This window comes from Lynx canadensis, chromosome D2, assembly GCF_007474595.2.
Source record: "Lynx canadensis isolate LIC74 chromosome D2, mLynCan4.pri.v2, whole genome shotgun sequence".
NCBI classification, from domain to species: domain Eukaryota; kingdom Metazoa; phylum Chordata; class Mammalia; order Carnivora; family Felidae; genus Lynx; species Lynx canadensis.
Window position 1 is genome coordinate 78985892 of NC_044313.2, and position 18695 is coordinate 79004586.

Here is an 18695-nt window from a genome sequence, read left to right on the forward strand (position 1 = left end):
ATAGGCACACTTAGGATATCACATCAAGTGGGGAAAAATTGTCGGGAGGAAGAATCATATATGCCAGTGGTCTTCATTCCAGAATAGGCAATGATTTTCCAAGAAATACACAGACACATAAGTAGTTTTTAAGAAATCAGATTCTAGATTTCTCCTAACATTGATATGACCTGAGAGTTTCTAGCTTCAATCTGGTTCTCCTGTTCTAACTCTACAAAAGGCAGGTCTGCCTCTCCCCTCTTCTAAATCTTAGTAGGATGTAGGGTATGCAGGAACACTTGATCACATTGACATTGGTGTTGGCAAAGATATTGTTGATAAAGAAGCAGTTCCTTTCCCAAGGGCAATTCACCTCTGCAAATGTGTTAGGTTTTACTTCTTTGCTTTCAAAAAACTAGGAAAGAATCTACTTGAGTTGTTAGGGGGTAGATGATTAAAAATAACTTTTCTGGATCTATCACTATGTGATTTTTGACACACAGCTGCAGAAAGAATTAAAAGAATTGAATAGCATTATATAAACACAGTTTTTCAATGCGTTGTATAAACATGGTTTTTTCGACACGGTTGAATAATAAATGGAAAATAACTGATGCTGAGTTTTGTTTCATCTGTCAATGAATAATCATCACTGGGTGTATGAATTAGAAAATTCCATTCATGTCATTAAGAGATTCATTGCTAATAAAATTTGGTTTTAATGCTTAACAATTATTCATTAAAGTTTTAATCTATTTACAATCCTTTGACCAATTATATACTAATAAAAATTACAATGAAATCCCTGAAAAATTATAAGAAAATGAAACTTGGGGCACCTGGGTGGCTCAGTCGATTGAGTGTCTGACTTTGGCTCAGGTCATGATCTTACTGTTTGTAACTTTGAGTCCTGCATCGGGCTCTGTGCTGACAGCTAGCTCAGAGCCTGGAACCTGTCTTTGGATTCTGTGTCTCCCTCTCCCCGGCTTGTGCTCTCTCTCTCTCAAAAATAAATAAAACATAAATAGAAATTTAAAAGAAAATGCAACTTGATCATCGCAAAATGAAAACGATTTAAATTTCAAGTGCCTCCCTTGCAGTTGTTTAAAATTACGATAAAAAAATTATATGTTGGCCTAAAAGTTTGTTCATATTTATGGAGTTTTGCACAGTTTGTCTGGGACCATGGAGTCAAAAACTATTTTAAGCAACTTAAAGATCTAACTACAATTCTACTTGTAAAATATCTTAAATAAATAAGCCAAAAAAGTATGATCTTCAAAAAGACTGGAAGGATTACTCTAAAATGCTAATGATTATATTTGGACACTAGAAATGAAAATTTTCTCTCTTTTGCTATGCATTGGTTGTATATTTTCCTTAATGACTTTATCAGCTTGAATTACTCTTGTAATGAAAATGCACTTAAGACTTTTAGAAATAATTAGGTGTAAACTTAAATATTTAAATAATGATTAGGTGTAAATTTAAGCCCAATGACTACTGGGGTACCTGGATGGCTCAGTCGGTTGAACATCCAACTCTTGATTACGGCTCAGTCGCGATCTCACGGTTTGTGAGTTCGAGCCCTGCATTGGGCTCTGCACTGACAGTGTGGAGCCTGCTTGGGATCCTCTCTCTCCCTCTCTGTGCCCCTCCCCTGCTTGTGCTCTATCTCTCTCTCAAAAAATAAGTAAATAAACTTTTAAACCTAATGACTATTGAGTAAACGCCCTAGAAATCTTCTTATGGGGCAAATCCACAAGTTTGAGTATTTCAATTTTGTAATAACCATCTCAGCAGCCCCCAGACCCCACCTCACTTTTTGCTGATCACAGGCTCTGGGGCAGTGGCATCAGGGACTTTGCTGGCCGTAAGACTCTCGCCTGTCGATTAAGACGCTTTGGTGTTTGCCACTTTTTCCCTTTTTATCCAACATAATCCATCAAAAACCAATTGGGCTGTTTACGAAAATTCAAATTCTGTCTTGTCCTCACCTCAGCGTCCTTCACAAAGCTCTGATATTCTCCTCTCTCACCAAAGAAGCCTGACTCACAAGGTTGCACAACTGTTAGCAGCCAAGTTAATCAGAATTGGGATCTAATTTGGTTCTCTGTTTTCTAAATTCCACCACCCACAGAGTGAGAGAAGAAATCTGGAAGGGGGAGGAGACTATTAACAAGTGAACGGATGAAGTCATTACACAATAGGATTTTCAGGCCTGCAAATCTCAGATCTGGAGGTTTAGCACTTTGTACCAAAGGAAGAAGGACTCTGGCAGCTTGGGAAGGATCTTCAAATAGGGTTGAGAGGCCAGTAGCTCTGTGCTTCAAGCCCAGGGGAACCCTAGCAGGGGAGACTTTTAGGATAAATGGGGAATTAAATGCTCAAGGGAGAAAAGAAAAAAAATTGGCCAACACTAGAGGGCACCATATTTTCACGGCTCTTCTGCAAAGTGGAGGGCCAAGCCCTTGAACTCTGGAAGACTGTTGCTTCAAAATAAAAAATAAAAAATAAAAAATCAATCAATCAGATAACAAAGGAGGAGCTGTGGAGGAGATAATTGATCCCTCAGTTTCTTGTATGAAGTAAAGGAGACATAGAATAAATAGGTAGGTGAAGGAACATTAAAACCAGTTCTATTAGAATAAAATGACCCCTGGACACTCTATTCTTATCCCCACTCGCAGTGAGTTCCACACGGTATCACATTTCTGAAGTCTTTAGTGTGCTAAAGGGATTATATATTTAAACAGGTGTCTTTTTTTCCAAACGTGAAGAAAGTCTGCTACCAACTTTTGTGTTTCTGAAAACAGAAGATAAAAGGTAAGTACATTGTAAAAGCAAGGAAATAACCATTTGGCTTTGACGCGTAGAAGGAAAGGACAATCATTCCATCTTCCAACGCCCAGGGAGGTAGGAGTCCACCAGGCTGGCCCATCCTCACGTCCCTGGCCTTCACACAGGTCTTCCTTTATGGGGCTAGAGGAACATGTCACTCTTCAATAGTAGCCACATTAGTAGGAACCACTTTTTCACACCTCACCAGTAGAGCCCTTCATTACAAAGCCGCAGAAAAGGAGAATGGCATGTCCTTGCAAACTACTGGAAGAATGTTCCATAAGCAGGAATGTCACTTGGTACAGTAACACCAACCAATCACTTGGCCCAAATTTTCCCACAGATGAAGAGATACTCAAGGCCGACGGAACGCGATAATAGGGGGCCTTTTGAAAATTCCAAAAAGTTCTTAAAACGTGATCCAAACATCATTTCTCAAACCCCTTAGATGCACAATCCAAGAGAATGGTCTCCTAAATCCACAAAACCTGCCATTTGCATTTCCTGGGTGTGGATTTAGGATACTTCCCCTGGAGGAGACTCAAATAGGGCAATGTCTGCTCTCTCAGTGCCACAGCTTTCTGAAACGCACTATGACACGTCTTAGAAAACTCTGCATTCTATCTTCTCCGTCCAGAATAGTCACATTAGACTCTCTCTATCTCTTGCTCAACGTGGTAGAACCAAAATACAACATTCCTCACCAACGTGTAAAGTTCCTGTGCCTCCAAATATTTCCCGTGTCTCGTTGAAATACCGTGACCAGTCCCCGCGAATAGATCACTCGTCATTACCTGGTCTCTGAAGTCCCTGAGGGTGTGGGGGTGTCTGCTGTCTTCAAGTCCTGGGAGCTTCAGATTAATTCTAGCTCTTAGAGGCTGCTGTCAGGACAGCATGCTCTGTCCCAGCCAGCCCACAAGGTGTTGCAACCAGAAATTTCTCAACTCGAGGCAGATTAATCATGGCTTCAGATATGACAGATGCCGCCCAGGCAACCTCGTTAGGTGAGTTCTTCGCCTGAGATGAAAAAAAAAAGTGTGAATGGATTAAAACCCCACTCCTCCAAGCCCGTCCCTAGGTTCTGCACCTCAAGACTCAGATCGATTGGAAGCTCCCCAGCAGAACATGGATTCTCCACCCGGGAAATAATTCCACCCCAGGATGGTTGCCGTGACCCAGTCATACAAACATCTCCATAACATGCCTAATCCCCCTGCATCATTAATTGTGATGCTTGTGGTGCCGTTCATTCCCAATTCCTGCTTTGGTTTTCCTAAATTCGCTCTACCTTCTTATGTAAACTGAATATCCGAACTGGCTGGAAACACAGAAAACGTATGTACTTCTTTCAACTGAAGCCTAGAAACACAGCGTCTCATTCAAGATCTCCAGTCAGCCAAAGGCAAAGCCAGGGGCCTTCCTTCCCTCCAACCAGTCTCCTTCCTAGTGAACAGTCCTCTTTTCCAGTGAAGAGCTCCTGTGTCCACACTGGGTGGAGGGTTGGTGGTACGGAACCTGCAGGGAATTTTCAGAATATTCGACCTGCGCGGGCTCCTGCTTTCTGTTTTCACAATTATGGGGGTGCAGATCTAATTTGATGACATTAAACCAAGTAAACCTTTCAAGTGATGCAAACACTAACATTTTGCAGCTTAAAAGTCATCTGAAGAGGAGGGAGAGTATTCCTGGGTTAGCTCCTAAATTTTCACCATTGGTTCGGGCATGTTCTTGGCCACTCAGAGCACGGGAGATAGTTGCAAATGCACCAGCAACGGAACTTGCATTTTAGTTCGGCAGTCAGGGCTTAGTGGCATGATTTAAATACCTTCAAGTCTCTTTGGGTTGTTTCCATTAATAACTGGCTTGGACTCAGGGGCCCCTGGGTGGTTCAGTTGGTCAAGCATCTGACTTTGGCTCAGGTCTTGATCTCACGGTTCATGAGTTCGAGCCCTGTGTTGGGCTCTGTGCTGACAGCTCGGAGCCTAGAGCCCGCTTCAGATTCTGTGGCCCCCTTCTCTCTCCAGCCCTCCCCTGCTCATGCTCTGTCTCTTTCTCTCTCTCAAAAATAAATAAACGTTAAAAAAAATTTTAATAATTAGTTTTTGACTCAATTTGATTTAAAATTGTAGTTGGGATTGGTTTTGCTTCTGTTACTATAATTAATTATTAATATTAATTAAATTATAATTATATAATTATATAATTATAAATTTATAAATTATAAAATTACAAATATTAATTAAAGTGTTTTGTATTTTGATTTGCTTTATTAGAAAAGTTTTATAGCCCTATGTTTTTATTTTATTTTTCTAAAGTTTTATTTCTTTATTTTGAGAGAGACAGAGAGAGAGAGAATGGGGGAGGGGCAGATAGAGAGGGAGAGAGGGAATCCCAAGCAAGCTTCACGGCTGTCAGCACAGAACCCGACGTGGGGCTCGATTCTGCAACCCTGGGATCATGACCTGAGCCAAAATCAAGAGTCAGACACTCAACTGACTGAGCCACCCAGGCATTCTTATATCCCTATGGTTGTAATAGGCAATGCCACTTACAAAGTAATTTTTTCTACTAGTATGCCATTTTGAGTCCGGAAAAACAAAACCGACTGGGAAGATGGTTCATGTGTTGGCAATATATAAACAACTGGAATCTATTCTATGCTAGAAAATCAGATATTCTTAGGCAAGAAGAAGTGGAAAGGTGAAGTGTTCAAGCTTGGTTGATCTCGAACTATTTTACTAAAGGTTTTCTGCAGGGTCTCCTTCATGCAAGGAAAACCAAATCATTGTCATTTGGAGACTTACAGGGAATAAGTTATTCATCCCTATAAGGGCCTTTTGTGGTTTTGTTTATTCTTGTTTAACTTTAACCTTTGTCTCGGATCCCCACTCCCACACATTTGACCTCCTTTCTACTTTAACCTTGTAGGGTTTTTAACACCCTGTTGTAAAGTAGATAGCATACAACCTTTCCATATGGTGTTTTGCAATAAAGCTCATCCTTTTTCCCACTTTTCTCTACATTATACTCATGAACGGAACTGGCTGCTTAGAATGTGAGAACAGGTACAGAATGACAACGTAGGACCCCTTGTTTAAAAATGATTGAGGATTGGGGCGCCTGGGTGGCGCAGTCGGTTAAGCGTCCGACTTCAGCCAGGTCACGATCTTGCGGTGCGTGAGTTCGAGCCCCGCATCAGGCTCTGGGCTGATGGCTCAGAGCCTGGAGCCTGTTTCCGATTCTGTGTCTCCCTCTCTCTCTGCCCCTCCCCCATTCATGCTCTGTCTCTCTCTGTCCCAAAAATAAATAAACGTTGAAAAAAAATTTTTTTTAAATGATTGAGGATTTTGGGGTGCCCGGGTGGCTCAGTCGGTTAAGCGCCAACTTCGGTTCAGGTCATGATTTCACAGTTCATGGGTTCGAGCCCCACTTTGGGCTCTGTGCTGACAGCTCAGAGCCGGGAAGCTGCTTTGGATTCTGTGTCTCCCCCTCTCTCTATCCCTCCCCTGCTCACTCCCTCTCTCTCTCTCAAAAATAAATAAAAAACTTAAAAAAATTTTTTTAAATGATTGAGGATTTCAAGACACAGACAGAAGAGCAGTAAACAGTGTGAGAACCTTCTAGATCCTGTGCGTTGCATCTGTGATACACCTGTCAAGTCAGCCCTGCTTGTGAGAACATAGCATGTTGCAGTCTGTACCTGTAGTGTTGTCTTTCTTACTGTCCTACAAAATCTCACAATATCCACTTTTTAAGTATCTTGTCCCCACCCCACCCCCCCCCCCCCCCCCGCCTTCGAGTCATTTCCTCAACTCCCCCATTGTTAAACCCATTAGCCTTTATACTCCCCATTGTGGAATTGTGTGAGAATTTCTTTGAGATATATTTCTAGGAATGAGATCTGTTGGTCACAGGCCATGAAGTTGCCCCACTTTACTACACGCTGCCAGATTGTTCTAGAATAGGCTGTGTACTCCCATCAACAGTGCGGAAAGTACCCGTTTCTCTACCTATTTTGCTAGTTGTGCCGTTGTAAACATCTCTGTCAATCTGTCATTTCTTTATTCGTCTCGTCGATGATTTGACTCAATGAGCAGAAATCCAACTCTGTTTGCGTGTCTACTTTTATGTTAACATCTGTGCTTTGGGGATCTTCTTTAAACTTCTTCCCCAATCCCTAGGTCACAAAATAACAGGGCAAAGATGCTTTCCCTTGGCAGAGGGGGTGGGGCCCTTCTTGCTCTCTGGCTTCTCCTTCCTGACTTAGGCTGGAAGGTAGGTGGTGTTCCAGGAACACATCCTCCCTCTTTCATCAAGGTTTCTAAAAGCTCCAGGGTGTCAGCGCAGAGCACGGGAAAGAACAGAAGAATTAATCCCTGCTTGACTCATGCCGTAAGCTCTTACTGGTAGTGAGTGTGTTTATCCAGCAACCGTGTTCTGGGTGTTAGAGAGGTCTTAAAGGGAATGCATCTTCACCGTGGAGTGGAGCTGGGTCCCCAGTCTGGACACATTTGAAAACCTGTGCCTTCAGAGGGTTTGGGGGACAATGACAAGACTCTATTACAGTATACTGGTAGTATACTGGTTACATGCCATTATACATTTGTTTGAACGGCTACAATGCACAACACCAAGAGTCAACCCTAATATAACCTATGGACTCATGGTGATAATGATGCGTCAAAGTAGGCTCATCAGTTGTGACAAACGGACCACTCTGGTGAGGGCACAATAAAGAGTGGAGACTATGCACTGGTGGAGACAGGTGATATATGGGAAATCTCCTCACGTTCCTCTCAATTTTGCTGTGTACCTAAAACTGCTCTAAAAACATTGTCTTAAAAACAAAAACAAAAACAAAAAACTCTATGCTTTTAATTCTGAGCCAGGAATTTGGCATCGTTTCCTCAATGAGATTATGTGCCTTGGTGTTTGCATAATGACTGGTATTGTTTTGATTTGTTGCTTTAGTGTTCTGTCCCCTGGGCTTTGCATTTTTATGGGCCCATTGCTAGGGACCTAGGCTATCTGTGAGGTTCGAGATTTCTATTTTAGGGTATGTAATCTTCCAAAGTTGTGCACTGAAACCTTTTGTATGCGCTTGTGTGTATATGCACCTAGTATCTTGAATGGCTGGAGTATACTGGAGATGATGAGTCACAGGGCAGCGAGGCCTATGGACAAGACAATCACCAAAACTCCCTCCCTCTTTGATGACTGTAGTCATTCATTAAGGCATGCGGATTTTCCCAGGGAGGGGTGTTTCATTTGAAAGGCCTGAAGACCTTACGGTATTTTGTTGAATCTAAGATGCCCTCGTCTATAAAACATACCTTTCATTAAATTCTGTACTCCTGGGAAAGAAAAACAACTCCAGACGTACTTGTAAGACATCTAAGTAAGAAGCATTCTGAGTACAGAGATGTGAAAATGTAAACAAAACAGAGCAAAACAAACCATTTTGGAATCAATGAAGTATCATTTGTTATAATACAGCCACACTGAGTTAAAGTGAAAGATTTAAACCACAAGATCTTTGCAAGGATTTGCTTCATGATTCAGAGGTAACTACAGGTTAAAACACTCGCGTACTTTGATATGTCATGAGGTGAGGTCCCCTGGGATTCTGCAAGCCCCAAAGATCTCTTTTTAAAATTTTGTAGGGGTCTTAAAAGGCCATAACTACTGGGAAAAGGAGTCCTGAGGCCAACCTGTTAATTCAAATTGTCACCCAAACCCTGCTCAGTAGATATTATAATGTCCATTTTAGAGGTGAGGAAACTGAAATTCAGAGACGCTATAATGTGCTTGGAGAACTAGCTGATGGAGGACAAATAACACGACATTAACCCCTCACTGGGACATTTAATTCCTGGAGTCCCAAATGCCTGAATGGTCCTACTATGTAGATATTTGATATTTCGTTATAGGTCTCATAGCCCAAAGGGCCATTTGTACACACAGTCCATATGCTTTGGAATATGGAAAAAAATTATAATTCAGTCCAAATGGAGTTTCTAAGTCAATGTTTATCCCTGTTTGTGTTATTATCCAACAAGCTAGATGTACAGATGGGACCAAGTCTTTCCATTTTATAAAATGGAAAGAGGCAACAAGAACAAAAGAATTCCTCTTCTACTCAAAATATTTTATCTACCAACTAGTTGTCTATGGCACCTGTCTTTACAGACAACTTGGGAATTAATATTTTTTAATGTTTATTTATTTTTGAGAGACAGAGTGCAAGCAGGGGAGGGGCAGAGAGAGGGAGAGACACAGAATAGGAAGCAGGCTCCAGGCTCTGAGCTGTCTTCACAGAGCCCTACGCGGGGCTCAAACCCATGAACCATGAGATCATGACCTGAGCTGAAGTTGGACGCTTAACCAACCGAGCCACCCAGGCACCCCAGGAATTAATATTTGTAAAGGAGGCCAACATTACTTGGAAACCAAAGCCAGAAAAGGACATTACTACAAAACGAAACAAAACAAAACAAAAAAACAACAAAAAAAAAACCAAAACCAAAACCCTATAGGCCAATATTCCAGATGTTAGATGCAAATATTCTCAACTAAATATTTGCAGACTGAATTCAGCAGCACATTAAAAGGATCATTCACCATGATCAAGTGGTATTTATGCCTGGAATGCAAGGATGATTCAACATACACAAATTCATCAATGTGATAATACCACACTAACCTATGATCATCTCAATAGATGTAGAAAAAATCTGACAAGATTCAACATCCTTTCATAGTAAAAACATTTACAAAGGCATTAGTATTGAAGAAGAAATACGGCTGTCTCTATCTACAGATAACATGCTTTTTATATAGAAAATCCTAAAGACTCAACCAAAAAACTGTTAGATGTAACCAACAAATTCAGTAAAGTTGCAGGATACAAAATTAACATACAAAAATTCTATTCATTAACAATGAATTATCCAAAAAATAAATAAATAAAAGTAAAATCAATCCCATTTACAATAACATCAAAAACAATAGACTAGGAATTAATCTAACCAAGTAGGTAAAAGATCTCTATTCTGAAAACCATAAGACAATGATAAAAGAAATCAAAGAAGGCACAAATAAATGGAAAAGTACCCAATGTTCATGGATTGGAAGAAATAATATTGTTAAAAGATCAATACCAGCATAAGCCATCTATAGAGTCAATGCAATCCCTATGAAGACTCCAATGGCATTTTTTATAGAAGTAGAAATAACAATCCTGAAATTTATATGGAGCCACAAAAGACACCAAGTAGCTAAAAAAATCCTAAGAAAGAAAGACAAAGCAGGAGGCATCACACTTCTCTATTTCAAACTCTACTGTAAAGCTATAGTCATCAAAATAATGTGATACTGGATAGAAACAGAAGAATAGAGCAATGGAACAGATGAGAGCTCAGAAATAAACGCAAGTATATACAGCCAACTGACATTTGACAAAGGAACCAAGAATATTCAATGGAGAAAAGGCAGTTTCTTCAATAAATGATGCTGGGAAAATTGGATATTTATATGTAGAAGAATAAAACTAGATCTCTATCTTACACATTCACAAAAATTAACTCACAATAGATTAAAGACTTGAATGTAATACCTGAAACCATGAAATTGCTAAAAGAAAATATGGGAAAAATTTCCTTGATGTGGGTCTTGGCAATGATTTTTTGATCTGACACTTAAAGCACAAGCAACAAAATAAAACAGGTGGACCACATCAAACTAAACAGCTTCTGCACACACATACACACACACAACAACAACAACAACAACAACAACAACAACAACAACTACCAACAAAGCTAAAAGACAACCTATAGAATGGGAAAATATTTGCAAACTATATATCTGATAAGGGGTTAATATATAACATATAAAAAGAACTCACACAACTCAATAGCAAAACAAACAATCTTATTTAAAAATGGGCAAACGACCCGAATAAACTTTTTCCAAAGAAGATTCATGAATGGCCAATAGGTACATGAAAAGAGGCTCAGCAGTCATCAGGGAAATGCAAATCAAAACCACAGTGTGGTATCACCTCACACCTGTTACAATGGCTGTTGTCAAAAAGAGATAACAAGTGTTGGTGTAGATGGAGAGAAAAAGGAGCCCTTGTGTGCTGTTGGGACGGTAAACTGGTATAACCACTATGGAAAACAGTATGGATGATCTTCAAAAATTTAAAACTAGAACTATCGTATGATCCAGTAATTCCACTTCTGGGAATGTAACCAAGGGAAACAAAAACACTAACTCAAACAGATACCTACACCCTCATGGTCATAGCAGCATTATTTACAATAGTTAAGGCATGGAAACAACCTAAATGTCCATCAATGGATGAATGAATAAAGGAGTCCTGATTTATATGATTTATCAGATACATATATATATATATTAAATATAATATTATTCACCCATAAACACTGAGGAAATCATGCCATTTGCAACAAGATTGGAGGACCTTGAGGGCATTATGCTCAATGAAATAATTTGGACAGAGAAAGACAATACTACATGATCTCAGTTATACGTGGAAATCTAAGAGGAAGAAAAAGCTTTATAGAAAAAGAGATCGGATTTGTGGTTACCGGAGGCTGGGAAATAGAGGCAGAGGGAATGGAGAGAAGGTGGCCCGATGATAACTTCCAGGTAAAAGGTAAATAAACACTAGGGATGTAATGTACAACATGATGACTATAATTACCCTTACTGTATTACATATAGGAAAGTTGTTAATAAATCCCAAGAGTTCTCATTACAAGGAAAAGCATTTTCCCCCCCTGTTTCCATTTATTTGTATTCTATCTGTATAAGATGATGGACATTAACTATACTTATTGTGATGATCATTTCACATATGTAAGTCAAACCTTTATGCTGGACTCCTGAGACTCATAAAGTGATGAATGTCAGTTATATCTCAATAAAACTAGAAAAACGTTTTGAAAAGTTGTTTGCACCCATTGCCTGTTGCAAGTTTTGGCTTTTTCCTTTCTCTCTCCTTTTGACGTTGACCATTACGTATTCTTTCCGTTCATTCTCCTAGCATCCTTTCCTTTTCTTTCACTCAGTTTAAATACTTAAAGCTAGAGCCTATTGGATTTTTGGAAACAAATTCCTAGTGACTTCCTGATTTCAATTTCTTTTCCACTAATTGGGGAGAAAAAGAAAAAAAACTTAAAGGTGCTCGAAAAGCAAAAACAAACACACGTATTCAAAAGCTAATCATCTGAGTAAAAATAATTGTATAAAATAGAGGAAAAGCAATATACAAGATTTAGAATAAGAAAGGTAATACAATTCTTTGTAAAGAAAGGATTTAAAGCCAAATTTAAGGGGATGTTCTAAGACATGGCCTTAGCATTTTCCAAAGTGTGAAACTTAGAACCATAGTCTCACAAAAAGATCAGTTAAGCAACAAAAGGTTCCTGGGTTCCTGATCAAAACCATTTAAAACCCCTTTTATGTTGTACTCAGAGAGATTCATAATGCACATTAGCTTTATGGACACTTCTGGATGAAATGGAAAACTTCATTGTGAAATATAAATGGTTAACATTAACTCTAGAAGCACTAGAAAACCTGAATAGATCCCTTTGTGAAAAAGGTATCACACTTAAAGGAGTCACAGATTATAGTTCTATCAAATCATTAAAGAATAGACAATTCTTAGGCTATCTAATCTGATACAGAGTATCAAGGATATTTTTTCTAATGCATCGGATGGGCTAGAATTACCCTCATTAAAGACAAACAAACAACCCCCCCCCAAAAAAAAAGTAAAAGGCAGCTATTGACCATACTTACTTATACACTGTGGTACATCAATGCTAAATGAAACCTTAGTGAATCTGATATACCAAGCAGGGTTCATTCTAGCTAGGCGAAAGTATATAACAAAAAAATTTCCATATGAAAATGCATCTTAATACCAAGACTTTGGAAGAACACAATAAAGGCTTGTTTCAGATGTGTGGACAGGGGCGCCTGGGTGGCTCAGTCGGCTACGCCTCTGACTGGGGCCTCAGGTCATGATCTCGCAATTTGTGAGTTCGAGGTCCACACGGGGCTCTGTGCTGACAGCTTGGAGCCTGGAGCCTGGAGCCTGCTTCGGATTCTGTGTCTCCCTCTCTCTCTGCCCCTGCCCCAATCACACTCTGCCTCTCTCTGGCTCTCAAAAATGAATAAAAATGTTAAAAAATTACAAAAGAATTTAGATGTACTACACAATAATATAAAATCTGAAGGAAATGTAGATAAATATTTTTTATGATATTTCAGTGGGGAAAGGCTTTCTAAATATGATACCAAAGGCATAAATTGTGGCAATGAATCATTAATGAAGCCACGTAAAATCTCAGCACTTCTACATTCTTAAATGCAGCCTAAAGAATCATCAAAAGCAGTGAATTTAGGAAAATATTTACAACTTACATAATAGAGTTAATAATCTTTGTATATGAGGAGTCTTTAGGAACCAGCAAATAAAAGCACCCAACTTGACACAACGGGAGAAGTTCAGAGAGGAAAAGTTACACAGAGGTTAAATATAAAGAGAGTGTGTATGAATGACTGTTTAATTTGTTATGAATCATAGAAGGACAGAATCACACATTAAGAAATCACCCGATTCCTATAAAATTAGCCAGTATAAAGCATTGTGCCCAATGGGTGTCAGTGGCCTTGGCAGAGCAGAGGGTTGGTGGCCTGGGGAGGCTGAGAGAGCCCAGCAGGCACATGCCCTATGTGTGTGGCCTGCCCCGGGGATTTACACGTACAGTGTGGGCCAAGAGCAGGGAGTGGGTGACCCGGCATCTCATTCCTTCCGGCCCTAAGCCTATCTAAAACCATTGCATTGAACAAGCAAGGTGTCGCTGAAACAACTCCATTTTTGTTTCTTACTGCTTTCGTTAATCTGCCACATGGAGCTAATTATTCCCCTGTCCGGAAGAACACTCCGGAAAATCCCGCCACTTCTCCGAGAAATTACTGCGATTCCATCTTGACTTGCAATGAAAGTCTCTGCACCTTCCCCACGTGAGCCTGCGTCCAAGCAGCCTGAGAGCAGAAGCCTGCATTCGGAAAGGGAGTGTTGGCTCACCCTCTCTCTCTCCTACCCTTTCTCCCCGAGCTCTGGAACTCTGGTTTCTATTCCACTTGAGCTGGGACACGGCGGACCAAAGGGAAGCAAGTGCTTACTACTTGTTCTGTCGTATTGCCAGCGTTTTCTGGACTTGATTACATTGAAAACTGACTCTCGTGTGGGATTCTTTGGAGGAGCCTATCTGTGGCTCCTTGGACGACGCACACGGTCCCTGTTCCAGATGCTCACTTACCTCTGCAGCTCTAAGCTATTTGGTGATGCCTCCGGTCTCTTCCGTTCTTCCAGGCAGTCCTCCAGATGAAAGACGAGCAACTGTGGCTCACGGGCCCCCATAGCCCACTTCTTTCTTAGCTTAGAAAGCAGCCGTGCAGGGCATCCGTGGATCTTTAGCTCTGCAGGTGGTCTCAGAAACCAGCTTGCTGATTCCCAAAGTGCAGGGTATATGCGTTATGCTCTCCAAGCCACCCTGGTGGCGTGAACTGGGGGGCAAGCAGGTGCATCTGTGCCCCTGGGGAGAGGGAGAATGGGGGAGGAGAGGAAGAGGGAGATTCATGGCACAGTAATACATTTCTCCAAAAGTCCGTCCCTGAAATGCACAATCTCTGACCTTTTAGAGCCTTGAGATGTGTGTTGGAGGCAGTCACCCAGAGGACATGACCTCTGGTTGACTCGCAGGCTGGACCCAGCGCCCGGAGGCTTCTCACCTCCTTCCCGGTCCTCCGATCGTGCACTTTGCTTGCCTTCTCACAGTGGAGGCTGCCCGGGAGAACAGCCTGCGGAGCAATGTGTCGTTGAGTCCCCGGGACTGCGTACATTAACTGAATCCAGGTAAGTTCTCTATAGAAACTTTGAGGATTTCTTGGGGCATCTGGGTGGCTCAGTCGGTTAAGCCTCTGACTCTTGGTTTCAGCTCAGGCCATGATCTCACGGTTCGGGGGTTTGAGCCCTGTATGGGATGCAGAGCCTGCTTGGGATTCTCTCTCTCTCTCTCTCTCTCTCTGTGTCCCTTTTCCCCTCTCCCCTGCTCTCTTTCCCTCACTCTCTCAAAATAAATAGATACACTTTAAAAAAAAGGTTTTTTTTAAAGGAAACTTTTAAGATTCTTGTGAGCGGGTGTGGAGACCTACTCACCTTGCGGCTGTTGAGTCAAACTTGAAAAGTAGGTTTGTTGCCTTATTATACCTGCCACCTACTGTCCTCGGTGCCCCAGAGCGGGCTACAAACTGCCGGCAGGACGGGCGTTCAGGAACTTTCTTCCCCTCCCGGACTGGGTTTTAGTTGAAAGGAGTGCAGCCGAAACTGTAAACAGAGGAGGCACTGTGCTTCCAGAAAAATCTTAAGGAAAACACATTGCAGGCAACAGTAGTCGCTGTTGGATCGGGTCTAAAGTAAAGTGTGGACTGATTTCACCAGTCAGCATGGAAGTTGGGGGTAGTTCTCCAGAAAAGGGAGGCACGTAGTTCTAGATGACCAGGATTATTTCTCATTTAGAGATGTTGGCATTCTTGCAAAGTATGTAGACTGAAGTAAGTCACTATTGACATGGTATCACATGAAGCTGCCCCTTCTAGACAATTCTGAATTCTGTCATCATGTGAAAATCGCCATGTCTCTCTCTTATGATAAACTATGACATCCCAAACCCCAAAACAAAAACGAAACAACCCACAAATAAACGCCTGCAGCCCGTCAATCTGTAGCGGGCTCCCCTTTTCCTCTGGGGAGGGGGCCAGTTCATAAAACAACAATCTAAGAGGAAAAATGATTTCTCCTGTCTTTAGCGTAGGCCTTGCCTGGGAGTCTAACCTTTCAGTCTGGAGTATTGTTTCTACCGCATTAGGCCTCGACAGAAATTTCTGTCTTAAGGCTCCCAAGAGCTATTACATGTTTAAGAATTTATTAATTTTAGCCCACTGAAACCCATTTTGGAGATCTGACCTTCAGAACTGTGAGATAGTAAATTTGTGACATGTGAAGTCACTATGTTTGTGGGGTCCAGCAGTGGGAAGCTAATACGTTATCTGTATATTTGTGTGTTTCTCCCACTAGATTCTGAGCTGCTTAAGGATATGGGTATTGTTTCATTCAAGCGCAGTAAAGTAGAAAAGCAAGTAGGGGGGCGCCTGGGTGGCTCAGTCGGTTAAACGTCTGACTTCAGCTCAGGTCATGATCTCACAGTCTGTGAGTTCAAGCCCCGCATCGGGCTCTGTGGTGACAGATCGGAGCCTGGAACGTGCTTCGGATTCTGTGTCTCCCTCTCTCTCTGCCTCTTCCCTGCTTGCACTCTCTCTCTCTCTCTCTCTCTCTGTCTCAAAAATAAAATAAAAAATTAATAAATTCTTTAAAAAAAGAAAAGCAAGTAGGTTTAGGTGTTAAAGTTTTTCCAATTTGAATTTATTAGAGGAAGCGGTTACATAGGTATCTGATGCATTAACAATCACTTCAGTCTTTTGAAGTATCAGTAAAAAATTGGGTTTATCATTTTTTTTCATTAATTGTTTGCATGTAAATTTTACATCAAAAGAGAAAAGAGGTTAGTTTCCAAATTCAACTGACAGTCTTATGAATCTTTAACTTACTCTCGTCTCTGTCTATGTTTGGGTGCTTCATGAGATTGCTTCATAGAATCATGGGATCCTCAGAGATTATGTATTCTTATTTCTTTGTTTCAAGAAAACTTGCAATTCTGACAAGCTTTGATTAACTGATAGCTTGTGTCAGAGCTAAGGCTACACCTGATTTTGTGTTCAGTATTAATTTAGTATCTTCCTTAACTGAAAATCACAAGGAATAGTACATGCATGTATATACACGTATACGTCACTGTGCATGCGTGCACACACACACACACACACACACACAGATTATTTACAGACCACCCACAGATCCTGGAGATTGTGAGGTAAATATATCTTTGAAGGACCATTTTTTCCCCAGCCAACCACAAGCATGCATGTGGGCTCAATAGAATGGATCGTCTTTTCTTCTCATGTCGGGTCTGGATGTGGAGTGTCAAATTTGTCGTGTTTTATAGCTCACAAGTGTTGCATACGTTCTTTTGAATATATCACATATTACTGGACAAAAATATTTTTTTGAAAGGGACTTACTCATTTAGGGACTTATAATTTAGTGCTAGAAGTTTGAAATGCACACAAGTAACTATAACAAAACTGATAAAGTCATTTTTGTTGTTGTTTCGAGAAGTGCTCTGGTTGCCCGACAGAAGTGAGTCCGTTGAAAACACTGGGTGCCCCAGACAGTGAAAAACCACCCTCTGAAGCAGAAATTCATCTAGTGACCATTGGGTATGTATTAGTCGTGTTAGTTAAATTCAGGCATCTTCACGACGAAGGTTTTCATTTCAAAAGTGATCGTGGCGTCCAAGCCTGAAGACCCTTTCGCACAAGGGACGCGTCAGGGTTTAATAATGGAAACCCAGTGCTCTGAAAGAAGGGTTCTGAACAGAGCAGTATGCTGGCAACTCTAGGCTTCTGGGATGATGTACACGTTAGTCCTCCCAAAGGCAACTTGCTGGGGCAACATGAATAACCAGTTCTTTCCTCCTCTTTTCCAGTATTTGGCAAATAGAATGGGGAGCATCATTTTATCTGGACCTTGACTGGCAATATATTATGCAGTATGGAATAGTGTTTCCTTCTGCTTTAGTATTTAAAACACTTCTAAAAATATATCCCCTCCCCCAATTTTGTCTTAGACTTATTTACTGAGTTTCTGTGATATATACTGGGTACTTTTGAGGCAACAGTGACCCAGCCACGAAAAAAGTAAAATCTTTACCCTTGTTGAACTTACATTCTAGACATAGCCAAGGGCACAAAGCTAATTCTCAGCCTCAATTTAACTAAGCATAACGCTCTACCAGTGAATACAACCACAAGCATCGTAGAATCGAGCTTCTCAAATTTAATGCGCTACAGATCACCCGGGGATCTTGTTAAAATGCAGATTCTGATTCAGGTAGTCTGGGTGGAATCTGATATTCTCTATTTCGGATAAGCTACTAAGAACTTGGACCAGACTTTGAGTGGCAAGGCTAGGGTGGAGGCGATGAGGTTTGGAAAAAAAAAGTGCTTTGATTTGAATTTTGACTCTGTTGCTTTCGCAAAAATCCACTGGTGTTTCAGTGTCTTGTTTTGTTTTGTTTCTGCTCTTGTTTTTTTGGAGAACGAGGACAATTATGGCAATTATGATGATCCAGCTACCATTTATTGAACATCAGCGCTGGGCTGGGCACTGTGCTATGTTTTTGACCTATATATTTTAATCCTCACCACAATCCTGCAGAGTATGAATGATTGCTCTCATTTACAGATTAGCAAAGAAACAAACTGTGCTTGAAGAGGTTAAGTCATTTCCTTAAAGCCGCTCACCAGGCAGGCGTGGGAGCTGGGCTCTTGCTCCGTGCGCAGTAAGACTCTTTTTTGTAAAATGAGGGCGGAAAGTAAGGGTGACGATGTGCGCGATGTGCCTAGGACTGTGCTTGATGTTTACCAGGGGTTAAATAATGGTCTGTCCCCTTTCGTCTTTGGGGGGGTTGTGGGTGCCATGTGTAACTGTGATTGGGAAAGATGGCATCATGCGTTGACAAGAGCTGGGAGATGGCGCATTCTGGAAATCCCGTATTTTTCCTTCCCACGAGACCCACTCCATTTGCCCAGAACTCACTGTGATTGGTGGACATATCCTCTTACCGTCCAGGGCCCGTGGACCTGCGGAGAGT

At 41.1% G+C, this 18695-nt stretch overlaps 1 pseudogene; it reads left to right on the forward strand.

Annotated features, from left to right (window-relative positions):
* Positions 1 to 3714: 3714 nt before the first annotated feature.
* On the forward strand, positions 3715 to 15476 carry LOC115526943 (annotated as a pseudogene).
* Positions 15477 to 18695: the final 3219 nt, after the last annotated feature.